The following is a 17,752-nucleotide window of genomic DNA, read 5'->3' on the forward strand; positions in this document are numbered from 1 at the left end:
TGGATCCTTGCAGCATATGCTTGTAGTATTGCGTCTAGGTGCTCTCTCACTTTCTCTACCATGACCGAACCACCTGAGTCGATCTTTGACCCTTTTGCTCCCTCTGTATTTTTCTTACTTTCTTGCACTTGTTTAAGCCATTCCATGGTTTGGTTCAGTTCATCTTTTAAAACAATTTTTTCTTGAAGCCTCTTTGCTTTCATTTTATCGCATTTGGCTTTCCAAGATTTTCTTTGAGTTCTAACGGGTCCGCTAACAAATTTGGTTTGGTTTGGAAGTTCTAGGTCATTTTCTTTGTGATCGGTTGATTTTTTGTAGCTTTTTGAGATTGAGATCTAGTCACCACTTTGATAAGAATTGTTGGCTCCGTCTTTGATAGCATGGGCCCTCGGTTTTGGTTGCGGGTTGTGCTCTGATGGATTGGTGTGCTCTAGGCAGATAATCCCCAGGCTTGTAGTTCTGGTTTGCTATGAACATGAGTGTGTTTTCATCCATTGTGAACTAGTTTTTAGCTGTCTAAGCAACATACAAAGGATGAAAAGCCTTGTCAACGCTAGCCCAATATGGACTTTCCTTAGGAGCATAAGGTACTCACTTTGTCTCTCTCATATGACTTTTGACTGGCTCTTCATAGTAGACAATTGGTGGCATAATGGGTTGAGTTACAAATGTCTTTGTAGGCTGAGCAAAACCAACAATAGCTTCATTATCTTGTGGAAATGGCTATTGTTGCACCAATATGGGTTGCGATTTGTCCCCTCCCTGTATCACGTTGTTATGTCCCATTTGGTACCTTGGAGGTGGAGGCAATTGTTGCACTTGCGGAGGTACATATGCCCTTCTCTCACATAGTTAGGGTTATGAAAACACTCGTTGGTAAGCATGGTTCGTGTATTTTTGCTCTATGGCACACCATTTCAACATTCATGGAGCATTAGCTGATTGTGGTTTCTTTGGTCTCAGATTAGGATTTGGCATGTATCTCTTATTCATCGTGCGGATCACTTCTTTAACTAACTGTTCCACATTTGGTGTGGTTGCAGTAGGAGCACTCTAATTTGTAGTAATCCCACTGGAGGTAGAAGATGCACTGCTAGGAATTGTCTCCATATCTTCTGTTACCTTGCCATAAATCTTGCAATTGTCAACCAAGTACAAGGCTTCCTTGGTGACTTGTTCAAATGTGGTGCAAGCTTTCAAGTCAAAATCCTTTTTGAGAGTTTCATTTCTTAAGCCCTCAATAAAGAGGAAAAATTAGTGATCATCCTTTGGTAGCTCTCACACTGGACATCTTTCAATGTACTGCTTGAAACAAAGGGAAGCTTCCTTCACTTGTTCATTTTCCTTTTGCCTGAATGCATAGACCTCAGAAATTGTATTGTACTTGATTCCTCTTTTGGAGAATTCATTAGTAGCAAACTCTCGTAAGAGTTGATCAATTTTAAGTAAATCCCCACTTTTGAGTGTTGGAACCAAGTTAACGCAGTCCCTTCTAGGGTTAACCCAAATCCCTTCTACTGTGTATGGAAGTCCGCCACTTATTTCACTCTTAAGACTTTCTTAAAGATGGAAACATGCACGTAAGGATCTCTTGATCCACTGTACTTATTTGGTACGCATTTGGCCACTTGGGAAGGTCACATTATTTGATTTTTTACAACCATCCTCATCACTCTAGGCTCTATACTCATAGCATCTCTCATTTCATATCCATTGACCGGTGCTCTGGAGGGGATTCATTCAGTTGCCCTTCCCTTAGTTCCTATGTCCCAGCTTTTTTCTCTAAAATTTGGCATTCTTGTACTGAAGATAGTGTCTGCAATGGCACTACCTCAATGTGTTAACATAGGAACCCCAGAATCAGGGATCACATTGGTTTAGGTGCATATAGATGAGGTTTGCTGAATGAGTCCTCCACATGACATTTCAAGGGACTAGCTCTCATAATATTTGGTTTTAATATCTCTGACACGGTTTTGATGTCTCTGACACTACCTCAATGTGTTGACATAGGAGCCCAAGAATCCAGGGATCACATTGGTTTACGTGCATATAGATGAGGTTTGTTGAATGAGTCCTCCACATGACATTTCAAGGGACTAGCTCTCATAATATTTGGTTTTGATGTCTCTGACACGGCAGGTCTCTGCCAGCTAGGGGTGAAATAATACTGATGGAGTGGGCCCCCAAAGTATGTATAGCCCTCTAGCTCATTACGACTTACTAAAGAATACTTCCTACCGTACTTTTTCAACATGATAACATTCGTGTCTCTCTAGATTTCCAATGTAAACACGTATAAGCATTTTTTCTCAATTAACATCCTCATGTTGGGCTCATTTATAGTAGAGCATTTGCACTCCGTTGGCATACTTGTATAAGCCCACATGTTTGTTATCAGTGTTGACACATGTAGCCACATTTACCCGCCTCAACTTGGCACTCATATTGTCCAAAGTTGGTGGTTTTTCTTCAAGTTCCGCATCAACTTTCTCTTTGGTGCGTAGCAACCCCCATTTGTCCACAATGAAATGATTTAGCAGAACTATATAAATGTTTCCCTCTTCATCAAAATATCTATCCCCACTATAATCTACGGGCACTATGAACGTAAGCTCAATAAGCCTCTCTTTAATGTTCACGTAGTATCAATCGATACTCTCTTTATATATCTGAGCTCCTTGCTCCTTCTCAAACTCATATTGTAAGTGCAATAGTTTTTGGGTTGGTGGAGGATGAAATGGTCCTGCTCCCATTTTGATTTCTTCCTTGAAGCTCATACTTTTGGATCCCTCAGGTATATGGTGATACGATCTCTATGACGAAGTGTCAGAAGACTTTCTTCCAAGATTGGCTTCAAGATGGGTATGGTCCCTTGGTTGACGCTACCCTTGGTGGAAATATGGCTTGCTTGGTCTCTATTTTTAGGAATTCTATTCTGATACAATTTGCCTGTTTGCGAATACATCAAGAAAAGAAATCTTACAAAACCCTGACCTTTTACCTTTTGTGGTGTATTTAGTCCTTTGGTTGAAGACAAGTCCACACAACTCTCCTCCGCTTATTTTACACAAAATTCACTTGGTGGCTATAGCTTTACAAACGTTGGGTAAGTCAATCTTTAGAAATAAGAACTTGGTCGCACTTTTGACACAATTCCTATTTTGCTCATAATTTGCACAATACAGCTCCAAATTGAATTTTGAAAAGACCATTGTGCTCAGCAAGACTAGGGCTAGCTCTAGTATCAGTCTGGACAATTTCTGTGTTAGGGGGTCATGGATCGTGATCCATGTACCCCAGGACATATTTGCTTTGAAACTTGGCACAAAAGGTTCTCCGGATCTCCTGATGGTTGTTAGGTAAAGTCTAGATGATTTGGTGACCTTTAGTTCTCCCAAAAGTCCCGTGATCCATTAGGGCCAAAAACATCTAAAAATGGGTTGTTTGCTAATGTGAAGATTAAGACACAAGCCAATGTGCTTTTGACACGTATACAAAAGTATGGCATTCTTGTCTCCTCCATCTGGGATTTTGTGGTTCCAATTTGGCAGAGAATGGCCAAAAGTCTTTGTCACTTGCTCTAAGCTACTATATTTGATGTTTAATGGAGGGTTTTGGCGGTTGGCAACCCATTTGTTTTCTATTTTATATTATTTAAAACCGACCTAAAATATATGAAATCCTACTTTTCAGACTTTGAAAATGACACCATCCTTAATGAGAGAATGTTAATCTTTTAAACGTCTACTTTTTGACATGGAGTGAGAGGAGTGAGAGGTTTGAGTCTTCTCAGTGGCAGCAAGCTTTCATGGCGTCCTCTTCTCGTAGCCTTTCTCACAACATAACATCATGTGAAGTACATAACATTAGAGAGGATGGAGTGTGGAAACCCATGTCTTTCCATGTAAACGACTAGATAACAATGCTCCCTTCATGCAGAGGTTCCCATAGAGTAAAGAGGTCCAAGCAAGATGCAATGAAACACCATTAGAAAGGACAGATTCTTGCTTTCAAAGTGAAAGATAGTGGCTAGCTAGCAAAGGTTCAGCATGTGTACATGGCCAAAGATATGGTGCTAAACCTAGATGAACATCCCAATCTTCATTCTTACTATAAGCAAAACTAGAAGCTTTTTTGTTGGAATGTAACGATTATTTCAACCCTTTTCTCTCATTTTTGTTTTCAATTTAGTTATCTTTACCTTAACTATTGTGGAATGGAAACCCGTGGAGAGATTAAGTGGCACATTCAAAAGCTATTCACAAGGGGATAGCAGATGCTATGTATCCTGACAAGCCACTGATAGCCATTTTTTCGGCTGTCATAAAATATTTTAAGAAGCCACTTCACCCCACAAAAACACCCTAGCACAATGACTAGGCTCGCTTTTTCATTGTAAATAGTGTGCGCCCGTTTAGGGTTTTTATAACATTTTTTATTAAATCATTGAGCGAGTCATTGGGCTAAGAGACAAAAAAATAAATTTATAATATTACGGTCCTCTTTATATGCAAATATTTTCTATCAAATAAAGGACCTAAGTATAAAGGGTTTTTTTCAAAAAAAATGTATTTATATAAATATATATTCCTACGTGTGCGTTATCAGGCCTAAGTATGATAGCTTCCATCGCGTGTCATTCCTTATACATGTTTTACTATCATTCTATCCCTTAAGCTCTAATCACACAAGCCTTGAAAAACCTTTATGTGACTCACCGTAAAAATTCACCAATAACCTCATCGACTCCGTCATATTTTTTTCCATCCCTCCCAGATAAATATTCACAAGTACATAGGTTTCATCTTCAAATAAATTTCATAAATCACTCAAAGTAAAGAACAATTGAGGGTCCCTTCCCTCATGATTTCCTCCCTTTTATTTTTATTTATTTTTTGCCACCATGCATCCCATGTGTCAATTTTTCATCACTAGCTAGCCTATCTTTTTATCCCACAAGTATATATTATATTTGATACTTATCATATACCATACATGTGTCCAAGATCCTTAGCAATATTAAGTCATGGTTGATGTATGGGGGGCTCACTTGGAACACTACAAAGGAAAAAGAATCAAATAGTGGCCCACTTCAAGCCTTATTAGGTGTTGCAGGGACAGTTTTTTGCTTGAATTTTGGTACCCTTTTTTGATATGAATCTGAGGATACTTTCAAAAGAGAAAATGTAGCTCGTGAGCTGAAGTATTTTTCATACTTATCTCAGAAATTTTGAAGTCAAGGGCGATCTTACATGAAATTTATGGCCGACTTCAAAACTGCCATCTCATACACCAAAAAATCTTCTTATTTTCTCTCACCCTTCCACACACCTACTCACTCTTACACACCCCTCCCTCTCTTTCCCACACCCAAATCTGAAACTCCCATGTCCTATTTCACCCTCTTCACCATTGCCACTTCTCTCACACCTCCATAGCTTTCATCCTCCATTTCTACACCCCAATGTGCTCCCTCCCTTTTCTCTCTACATATATGTCCATATTACCATACCCTCTTCAGCTTTCTATAGAACCCCCAAAAAATCAGAAAAAATCCAAGGTTAACCTCTGCAAATGAAGGCTTTTATCATGAATTGTCCAAGGTTTCAAGATAACATAGCTTCATCGACACGTGCAACTTCGCCATGCTGACCGCTTCTTCTACCGGTGTTGTAAAGAGGTGAATGTCAACTTCTCCAAAGATTCGACTTCTCTTTACAAGCTTATCCCTTCTCTAACTTTTCTCATCATATATCTCATCATTTGGTGAATGATTTTGGAAAAATTTTGTAGTGATTATTACTAACCACTAACCTTATCGTAAAAATGTACCCTCTACTATCTATTAGAGTAGGCACTCCCAAATTATTCACTCAATCCTCTCTCCTTTCATCCTCAATCATTTTCTTATCCCTTGAGCCCACATCCATGTGAATCAAAGGATAACAGAGACCCACCCTCATATAAAAAATAAAAATATGCATAATCTTTGATTTTTTCAAATAAACTTGATTAGGTCTAATCCTAATCGAGGCTTCTAAAACCTATAAATAGAGCCCTTCTCTCCCTTGTAAATCATCACATGATCACACTACACCACACCATTCTTTACACATAACACACCACTCTTCAAGCCTAGTTGTATAGAGTGTGTGCATTGTGAGTGCTCTATTCCATCACTACACATAGGTGCATGGAGAACCTTGAAGTTAGTTATGTCATCTAGAGGTGTGGAGTGATGCCATACTCTTCATCACACTTGTAGCCTACTCTTGTGCATAAATATGAATTATAGTTTTAAGTTCAATTGTATGAAACAACTACGACTCTTCTCTCCAAATTGACTTGATAAGTTGGTTGAAGGTATATTGTTCTTGAAGTATGTTCTGCCATTTCATGCTTGGCGGTTTGAGGGCTTGTTGAATTGTTTTCCTAAAAAGTCAATTATAAGAGGGTGCTCGGTGAGAGGGCTCTCGTGACCCTAAGACAATTTGTGTATTGGCAACAAGATCAAGTTTTGTGTTGTCTCTCTGTTTCTCACCATGCTTTGTGTGCATCTAGCCTTTAAGGCTAAGATTGAGTTGCTCAAGTTGATTTGTGCTCTTTACCTCACTCTGGTGTGGTGAATGTTTGTGTTTTGTGTGTGTGGCTATCTTGCATTCCCCTCTCTTTGTGTGTTTGAGTACAAGGAGAAATCACGTGCGTCCTAGTTCGCATCTACAACTAGGTGGTGCCACTTTTCTTTTTTGATCTTTGGTTGTGGGTTGTTGTTGTCTTTGATTGTGCTTGCCCCAACCCCAATTGAGCAGCACGGGAGCCTTGAAGGGTGTTTAGAGGCCGCTCTTCTTGCCGCCCGGCCCAGACCGCCTCAATTTTGGTGCCCCCACTAAGGACAAGCGGTTGTGTTATCATACACAAGGTAGGTCTTCAAAAACTAGTTGTTTTTACATGAACAATCCACCACCTCCTTATCATGCAAATGCAATTCAATTTCATCAGTTTCATTGGGTGCAAGGGATCGAGATAAATGTTTGCATTGATAGGAAAATATTTTTTCAACAACGTATTGTATTCCTCTTTGGTGCTGAAGCATTAAGAGATATTCTAAAATCCCCAAATCCTATTATACTCCCACTTGTAGACTATGATGTCTCTTTTGATGTGCATGTTTTTATCTTGTTTTAGCTAGGTTAATGAATCAAGAGGACTTGTATCGTACATTCATTCCTTTGGCTAGACAAGACTTTCATGTAATAGTTGGCACAAAGTTACAATTTCAACGTGTTTTCCGTCGTATGTTTGAACCTAGGCAAGTAGCGGCTATCAATGCCTCAGTCAATCTGTTCATTGCCATTGATTCGCTATGATCTAAGCTTTGATGTTTACATTTCCATTCTACTTTGAAATTTGATTTTGCAAAAGAAAAAATTAAAATAAAAAAAAGAAAAAGAATTTTTTGAGTAAAACCAACAACATGGATACAACTAGGCAAATGAGTGGCTACCCCTTGTTCTTTGGAGAGCCTGGGGAGGATGCAAAATTATTCTTAGCAAATTTCAAAATGTCTTGCCGCATCAAGAGGATAGTAACTGATCAAGAACGTGTAAAAATGTTTGAGGTAGTCCTTAGGAAAGATGCTAGCACTTGGTTTGACTCCTTGCCTGAGGACGTTAAGGGGAATTACACGAAAGTTTTGAATCTTTTTGAGAAATACTTCTTTGATCCCCAAAACACTCAAAAATTATGGCAAGACATTGTTTCTCATAAGCAAAAAGACTTAGGTGACTACTACTTGTACAAGCAAGAGTTTCTACGTCTTTGGGCTCTATGGATACGAAATGTTGCTAACCCTGGTGATGGTGCAAAATTTCTAAAGAAGGAGAGGTTCGTAGCCAGACTCTTTCCTGACCTTAAGGTAAAAGTAGAGGCGGGTGCACCTGCTACCTTTGATGCAGCTAGAAGTAGGGCTTCTGAGAAGTATAGGAAACTCAAGTGTCTAAGGGGAGAGGTTCCAATAGAAGGTCTTATACCCAAAGGTAAGTCACAAGCATCAACATCTAGGGAGCTTCCTGAGGTAAGGACGGAAGTGATTGAGAAGTTAAATGAATCTTTAAGCAGCCTGTCAATTCACCTTGCACAAGCTGTGGGTCCAAAGGGACAAGCAAAGAAGTCTGAAGAACGAGATCCACTACCTAGGAAAGTCTTGCAATTATGGAATTGTGGAGAGTCTGGACATGGGATGTATAATTGTCATTGGCCCCGTGGGGAGCCAGGGAGACCTAACTTGAATTACCCAGTGATGAATGCAGGTGAAGGAGCTGTTCAACAACCGAGGCTTCTACAAAGGCCAAATGGACCAAGACCACCTCCACAAGGGGTGTAAGGAGTTCCACCTTTGCCTGACCCAAATGTCAATGTTGTAGAAGTCACACAATCCAAAGAGGGTGACATTGAAGCAAATGGCATCAAACATGGGTGGGGAAAAGGTAAGGAAAAGGAAGGAGTAACATCACAAAGTGACCATGGACAAGGAAAGAAAGGAAAGGAAACCAAGGAAACCAAGAGGACCCGGCGCCGCATCAACCTTCAAGACTTCCCTCTTGGACATGGTATGGCTCCCTACAACCTTATGGAGGACATGAGAGGTAAAGGTCCAAGCATATCATGGCCTCAATTTCTTGCAGTGTGCCCACAAGTTAGGAGGGAGTTAACAAAGGCAGTTAGCACTAGGAGAAGGACCAAAGAAAATGTTCCTGTTGTTAAAATTTGACATGCCCAAATGAATGAGGATATTACAATTGTGCTAGATTGCTATATCAATGGAAAACTAGTTAGGAAGGGTCTAGTGAATGGGGGCGCACAAATTTGCATTATGACAGAGGACCTTATGCAGAGACTAGGCATGCACAATCACGAGACACCTAAAATCAAAGTGAAAATGGAAAATAATAGCAAGACTAGGTGTTGGGGAGTTTGTAAGAATGTTTCTGTGGAAGCTTTCGGGATTAAGAAGGCTATTGATTTCTATGCTATGCCTACAAGGGGAAATGGATATCCATTTATCCTAGGTAGACCGTGGCTAATGAGGATGCGAGCTTTGCAGGATTGGGAGTGTGGAGAGTTGATTTGTAGGAATGACAATCACAAGAAGGTTGTCTTTGACATGAAGGAGCAACGTCAAGAGGAGCTCCAGGAGGAATCTTCTCAAAGTGAAAGCGGGGATGATTGGACCGACGACACCTCGGAAGAAGAAAGCAGTGGTAGCACTATGGAGGAGGAGTCATCCATTGAAGTCATGGGTGTAAGTTTTAGGCCAAATAACAAAGAGACATCTTGCCAAGGTTTAAAAGAGGTAGGCCCGCAGGAGAACCAAAGTTTGCATGATGAAGAAATGCTAGATGGTATGTTGTCAAAGACTCTTACAAAGGATGAAAGAGAGGAGTTCAAATGTGTGCTAAGGAAGTTTCCTAAGATTTTTGCTAAAGACTACACCAACATGCGTGGAGTAGATGATGCTCAACGCAAGATCAAGCTAAAGCCAGAGGCCAAACCTAAAGCTCAAAAGCTACGAAGGCTAGGAGTCATCAAGGAGCAAGCTCTACTCAAGGAGGTGAGGAAGCTTCTAGCAGCAGGGTTCATCTACCCCTTAGAGAATTCTGAGTGGGTCTCTCTAGTTGTGGTCACTCCGAAAAAGAATGGCAAGTGGAGGGTATGTGTCAATTATCTTCCACTCAACGAGGCAACAAAAAGGGATCACTTTCCCCTCCCATTTCAAGATGAGATTCTTAATGAGGTAGCAGGTAAATAAAATAAAACAACCTTCATCACCCCTTGGGGTTGTTTTTCTTTTAGAGTCATGCCGTTTGGTTTGACAAATGCTCCAGCAACGTTTCAACGATTCATGAACATGGTGTTTCAAGCATTCTTTGGGAAGTCTATTAGAGTATTCATAGATTATTTTTGCATCTATAGCTCTAAATCATTGCATCTACATAAGGTAGAAGAAGGCTTGAAGAAGCTATATGATATGGGAGGTCAACTCAATCCCGACAAGTGCCACATAAGTGAGGATTGAAGGGATTTTGTTTGGTCACAAGGTTTCTTCCAAAGGCATTGAGGTAGATCCAGCAAAGGCACAAGCTCTCATTGAGCCACCATCACCAAAGAGTCTTAAGGAGGTAAGTTCATTTATTCAAAAGGTGAAGTACATGTCACGCTTCATTCACTTCGCATCAGAGTTACTTCACCCCCTCCAAAAGTTGACACAACATGTAGAGTTTGCATGGTCTGATGAGCTTGAAGAGTACTTTTCTTGTATAAAAATGGTTTTGGCGGAATTACCGATGCTCATGCCTCCACGTTGGGAGTTTACATTCTTTGTTAGCTCAAGTGTGGGTAAAGAGACATTGGGTGTTGTATTGTTGCAGCAAGATCCTCATAGCACTAGGATGCGGCCTGTCTACTTTGCTAACCGGGTCATGAATGCACTTGAAAAGGATTTCACAGAAGCAGAATCTATGATGCTTTCTCTTTTCTTTGCAGTGAGAAAGTTTAGATCCTACCTCCTACCAAAACCCTTTATCATAATCACTGCTGAAAACTTGTTTCCTTGGGTGTCATCTCAGATGACACTAAGTCCCAGGATTTCAAAATGGATCATGGAATTGCAAGAGTTCCAATACTCTTTCAGAGTAGAAGATAGTGTACATGCACAATTAGCAGGAATTCTCACATGTAGAGTGCATGAAAGGGACATCAAGGTGCCTGAAGTGAAAACCCTACCCTTACCACCACCAAGGCATTTACCTAATGCATTCACCTTGTTCTTTGATAGAGCATTTAAGAAGGCTACAAGAAAAGTAGGGGGAGGGCTTGTGTTGCTTGATTCAAATGGTGAGGTTGTTATGAAAGAGCATGTGAATTTTCCCAATTCCATGAGCAACAATGAAGCAGAGTACGACATACTAATCCATGGTTTGCAGATGTGTGTTGCTCAAAAGATACGGCGTCTCATGGTAAAAGGGGATGCAGTTCTCATTGTGAAGCAAATTCTAGGTATTTGTCTTGTAGGAATGAAAGGCTGAGGCAAAAGGTTCATGCCATCCGTAAACTCTTCAATCAATTTGAAGAAGTAAGATTGTATCATATTCCTAGGAAACAAAATGAAGATGCTGATTTGCTTGCCCAAAAAGCAGTTGCATGTGTTGAGAGTGAAGTGCAGGTCATCATGGCATCAATAGTGATAAAGCAACCAAGGTACCAGGGGATGGAGTCATTGGCTCCCATTGTGAGCTACGTTTTAGAGGGAGAGTTTCCAGAGGGCTTCACAAAGGCTCAAAAGCGGAGGCTCATTAAGAAGGCGAGTTTGTATTTGTTTTTGGAAGGTTCCCTCTAGAAAAGGGGAACAGATCAAGTTTGTAGGAGAATACCAACAACCAAGGAGATTCCAGCCATTCTTGAAGGTTTGCATGAGGAAACGTGTGGTGGTCATTTTGCACAGGAACTCACTGCAAAAAAGATTTTGCTTGCTGGGTATGTTTGGCCAAGCTTTCACATTGATGTTCAACATTGATGTTCAACATTGATGTTCAACATTGGTGTAAAAGCTGCAACAATTGTCAAATTAATGGAAACAAGCACCTGTTGCATGGTCCACGTCAGTTAGTCCTTGCAAATGGTTTATTTGAAAAATGGGGCATTGATGCTATGGGTCCATTTCCTAGGACTAAAAATGGAAAATTGTATATCTTGGTGGCCATAGACTACATGACTAGGTGGGTAGAAGCTCAAAGTGTGGCAAGAGTAAATGAGAGGACGGTTAGCAAGTATGTGTACACTCACATTTGTCGCAGATTTGCCACACCTCTAGAGATTGTTTCTGATAATGGTCCAGGATTTAGGAAGGGCTTGCTCACAGAAGTTTGTGATGAGCTCCACATTCTACATTGGCATAGCACACCCTACTATCCTCAATCAAATGGTTTGGTAGAGAAAGCTAATGGAATCATTTCACGAATCATCTGAAAGATGGTAAAGAATAAGACAAAGCTATGGGATGACTTCTTGGATGGAGCATTGTGGGCCTATTGGACTACCTACAAGGAAGCGACAGAGTTCACACCCTTCCACCTAGTCTATGGTCAAGAAGCTTTGCAACCCATCGAGCTCAACATTCCAACTATGCGACTTCATGGAAAGGTGGCACAAGGCGAAGAAGTAGCATGGGAAGATCACCTTCTCACTCTCGCAGAACTAGAATGGAAATGGGAGGCGGCTTATGAGTGCTATAAAAGCAAGGCTACGCAAATAAAGGACAAGCTTCACAAAAAGGTGAAAGACAAAGGGATCAAGGAAGGAGATTTGGTGCTAAGGTACGATAATCGCCTTGACAATCGCTTTGATGTGAAGTTCAATACTAGATGGCAAGGTCCCTACATTGTAAAGAAGGCCTACTTTTCACGCTACTATCAACTCATGGATTTGGATGGCAAGGAGCACCCCAAGAAGGTGAATGGGTATTGATTAAAGCCTTACTTGAGTCAAATTCTACCAGAGGATCTACAAGAGCAACGAACAGCTACAATACCATGTAAGTCTTTGAGCTTGGTACTACAAGATGAAGATTCGATTAAGGCACCAAATATCACGAAGGATCGAAAAACACTCTCATTGGAAGGTATGCCTTTTGATGGTACATGTACCATCATCTAGGGGAGGGCTAAATGATAGCCATTTTTTCGGCTCTCATAAAATATTTTGAGAAGCCACTTCACCCCACAAAAACACCCTAGCACAATGACTAGGCTCGCTTTTTCATTGTAAATAATGTGCATGTGTTTAGGGTTTTTATCACATTTTTTTATCAAATCATTGAGCGAGTCATTGGGCTAGGAGAAAAAAAAAATTATTATATTACGGTCCTCTTTATATGTAAATATTTTCTATCAAATAAAGGACCGAAGTATAAAGGGTTTTTTTTCAATTTTTTGTATTTATATAAATATATATTCCTACGTGTGCGTTATCAAGACTAAGTATGATAGCTTCCATCGCGTGTCATTCCTTATACATATTTTACTATCATTCTATCCCGTAAGCTCTACTAATACAAGCCTTGAAAAACCTTTATGTGACTTCACCGTAAAAATTCACCAATATTATATTTGATACTTATCCTATACCATCCATGTGTGCAAGCTCCTTGGCAATATTAGGTCATGGTTGATGTATGGGGGGGCTCACTTGGAAGACTACAAAGGAAAAAGAATCAAATAGTGGCCCACTTCAAGCCTTATTAGGTGCTGCAGGGACAGCTTTTTGCTTGAATTTTGGTACCCTTTTTTGATCCGAATCTGAGGATACTTTCAAAAGAGAAAATGTAGCTCGTGAGCTGAAGTATTTTTCATACTTATCTCAGAAATTTTGAAGTCAAGGGCGATCTTACATGAAATTTATGGCCGACTTCAAAACTTCCATCTCATACACCAAAAAATCTTCTTATTTTCTCTCACCCTTCCACACACCTACTCACTCTTACACACCCCTCCCTCTCTTTCCCACACCCAAACCTGAAACTCCCATGTCCTATTTCACCCTCTTCACCATTGCCACTTCTCTCACACCTCCATAGCCTTCATCCTCCATTTCTACACCCCAATGTGCTCCCTTTTCTCTCTTCATATATGTCCATATTACCATACCCTCTTCAGCTTTCTATAGAACTCCAAAAAAATCAGCAAAAATCCAAGGTTAACCTCTGCAAATGAATTCTTTTATCATGAATTGTCCAAGGTTTCAAGATAACATAGCTTCATCGACACGTGCAACTTCGCCATGCTGACCGCTTCTTCTACCGGTGTTGTAAAGAGGTGAATATCAACTTCTCCAAAGATTAAACCTCTCTTTACAAGCTTATCCCTTCTCTAACTTTTCTCATCATATATCTCACCATTTGGTGAATGATTTTGTAAATATTTTGTAGTGATTATTACTGACCACTAACCTTATTGTAAAGATGCACCCTCTACTATCTATTCGAGTAGGCACTCCCAAATTATTCACTCAATCCTCTCTCCTTTCATCCTCAATTATTCTCTTCCCTTGAGCCCACATCCATGTGACTCAAAGGATAAGAGACCCACCCTCATTTAAAAAATAAAAATATGCATAATCTTTGATTTTTTCAAATAAATTTGATTAGGTCTAATCCTAATCGGGGATTCTAAAACCTATAAATAGAGCCCTTCTCTCCCTTGTAAATCATCACATGATCACACTACACCACACCATTCTCCACACATAACACACCACTCTTCAAGCCTAGTTGTGTAGAGTGTGTGCATTGTGAGTGCTCTATTCCATCACTACACATAGGTGCATGGAGAAGCTTGAAGCTAGTTATGCCATATATAGGAGTGGAGTGATGCCATACTCTTTATCACACTTGTAGCCTACTCTTGTGCATAAATAAGAATTATAGTTTTGGGTGCAATTGTATGCAACAACTACGACTCTTCTCTCCAAATTGACTTGATAAATTGGCTCATCAGGTGGTTGAAGGTATATTGTCCTTGAAGTATGTTCTGCCATTTCATGCTTGGCGGTTTGAGGGCTTGTTGAATTTTTTGCCTAAAAATTCAATTGTAAGAGGGTGCTCGGTGAGAGGGCTCCCGTGACCCTAAGACAATTTGTGTATTGGAAACAAGATCAAGTTTTGTGTTGTCTCTCTGTTTCTCACCAAGATTTGTGTGCATCTAGCCTTTAAGGCTAAGACTGAGTTCGTCAAGTCGATTTGTGCTCTTTACCTCACTTCGGTGTGGAGAATGTTTGTGTTTTGTGTGTGTGGCTATCTTGCATTCCCCTCTCTTTGTGTGTTTGAGTAGAAGGAGATATCACGTGCGTCCTAGTTCGCATCTACAACTAGGTGGTGCCCCTTTCTTGTTTTATTTTTGGTTGTGGGTTGTTGTTGTCTTTGATTGTGCTTGCCCCAACCCCAATTGAGCAGTACGGGAGCCTCTAAGGGTGTTTAGAGGCCACTCTTCTTGCCGCCCACCCCGGACTGCCTCACCACCTTCATTTTACAAAACAGTGGATTTGTTTGTGTATTTTACAGAAAATAGGGTTTCATAAAGAGAGGGTGCATATGGAGAGCTAAAGGAGCTGCCTCCTCCCACCTTAAGCTCATTGGAATGGGAAGTTCTAGCTGCATGTACCATTACAAGTTTCAAATCCAAAAGCAAAGATGACATCCTAAAAGCAATGAATGCAGGCAAGATCTCAAGGAGGATCAAACTTGAATGGTTCATCCATATCTTTGTGGCTAGTTTAAAATCAATGAATTTGCAAAGAACAAGGACAATGTGCCTTGATCAAAGACTAGCTACAATAGATCTAAACACTGTCGTTGGAGATTGTTGGGATACCAAAGAAACTTTTCACATTGGGGACACAATCAAGTGCAAATTAATTCCAAAAATCATGTCTATCTCATACTAGGTTTTTTGTCAGTCATTAGTCTTGGGCTATGACTATAGAAGATGGAGAAGCAAGCTAGGTAGTTGGCTCCCTTTACATTCTGAAGAGAGTTGTCCAGAGTTTGAGTTTGAGGTCAATATCCATCCATTTACTGAGTCTAGAGAGCTTATAGATTAATGTCAAATTGGAGATTACAAGATGTGAGAGAATCACTAGAATTTTTAGATGAAACCTCTCCTAACTTTTGATTCAAAGTAGGTGGCATTGTTGTGAGCACAAGGCTGGAGCCTATAGCTGGTTGTTTCCTTACATGTCTTCCCCCAAAAAGAGTAGATGGCATTGTTGTGAGCACAACGTTGGAGCCTACAACACGTTGCCTTACATGCCTTCCCCCAAAAAGAGTGATTATTGAGCCATTGGCAGGAAGGACCTAGGATAAAGCCTTCAGCTTGAATGATTTTACCCCACTGTTGATGTAAGCTTTATCTTAAAAAGTATTATCAAGTTTTTGGATGTCTTGAATTGAGAATACAAATCAACAAGCTTTATTTTGAGAAATGTACACAAGTTCTTTTTGTTGTATTGAGTTGAAAGTAGGAATCAACAAGATGTACAATCGGGTGGTCTGTATAAGTAATTGTATACAAAAGATCCATCCCAAGTAGGGACTTTCATATGGACAAAATGATCAAAAATGTATACAACAGTGACTCATGAAGAAAAAGCCACTTTACTCTTTGTAGTGGATTTGGGATCTTGACAAGCTCTTTGTTTCTTAGTTTTTGGCTCCTCTGAAGCAACTGAGACTTGTGTTGGTGGTGATTTTGGAGAAATAAATGGAAATTGGAGAGGGGATTGCTTCTTAACGCCTGCCTTTTTTTCCTGGACCAAGCGAGGCTTTTGAAATCTAAATCTAAGTGGTAATGGAATGGGGAGCCCTTTGACACCCTCTTTGTAGGGCTCTTCTTCTTTGTGGTGCTCTTCTCGGGAACCTCCTCCTTGGTAGGGCTCTTCTCTTGCTCTTCATCCTTGGCAAAGCTCATGACCTCCTCCTCCTTGGTAGGGTTCTTCTCTTGCTCTTCATCCTTGGCGGGGCTCATTACCTCCTCCTCCTTGGTAGGGCTCTTCTCTTGCACTTCATCCTTCGCAGGGCTCATGACCTCCTCCTGCTCTTCATCCTGTGTAGGACTCTTGTATGGCTCTTCTTCCTTTGTAGGTTTCTTTTTCTTGGCAGGAGTTTCCAACTTTATAGGTCCCTGGCACTTTTTGGGTGGCAGAGGTGAGTCAAGCTCATTTTGAAATATTGATTTCTCCAAAATCAAGGAAACAGACTTCTCCCTGACCCACCTAACCCAACACTCTGGATATTTATGTAACTGCAGCCACATTAAAGAAATGTATGAGCATGAGCAAATACATAAGCATAATAGTCAAATACAGATATCTATGCACACTTATGATGAGTAAGGTCATCCTAAACTTTGTCTCTAGAAACTTCCATGCATTAACAATGACTTGCCATCCACAAGTTGTTGCTTCTAGTTGGATGGAATATTTTGAACAAATAACTTCAGATCTTCTAGCTTTTCATCATCGTAACTTGTAGCCAAGTGAGTGTGGATAATCTTGGTAACACTGCAGGCATAAAGAAGAAATTCAACAAATGGCTTAAACACATGAAAAAATATGGTTACTCAAAAAAGACTATGCTTACAATTTGCATTTCCCATGCAGGCCTGGTAGTGAATTCATAAATATAGTTTTTTGTCCACAAGATTGAAGATCACAAGACTCCAATGGTCCCTGTGAGTAAAAGATTCATGAGCCTTGCAAGAGATAGTTACATATAATTCAATAAAGTAGCAAGGAATAGTGACTTACACTTCGTGATATGGATAAAAAATAAAATTGTATGTCGACATTTCTAAATCCTTGAAGAAGCTCTTTATTTTTCCCTGTTTACTGAACAAGCAAGGTGTCACCAATAAATCAAGTCCAAATACTTTCATGGACACTGATTCAGGGAAATCCCTCATGCTACACCTAAGGCAAGCAAAAAGCAATGTATTTGATATCTCAAGGTTGTAGTCCATAAGCATGGATGTTTCCTCGGGGAATATGTCAAGGTAGACCTCACCATAATCATACATGGCGACATTTGCCATAATTTTTCCCGTAACCTTCTTCTTATAACAGGTGGTGTTGGCCACCATCAATTTGTTTGCTTGCTCTATAAGGATTGCATCCTTTGAAAACTTTTCCTGCTCAATGATCT

Source organism: Adiantum capillus-veneris, chromosome 11 (genome assembly GCF_014529385.1).
Source record: "Adiantum capillus-veneris isolate H3 chromosome 11, ASM1452938v2, whole genome shotgun sequence".
Taxonomy (NCBI): Eukaryota; Viridiplantae; Streptophyta; class Polypodiopsida; order Polypodiales; family Pteridaceae; genus Adiantum; species Adiantum capillus-veneris.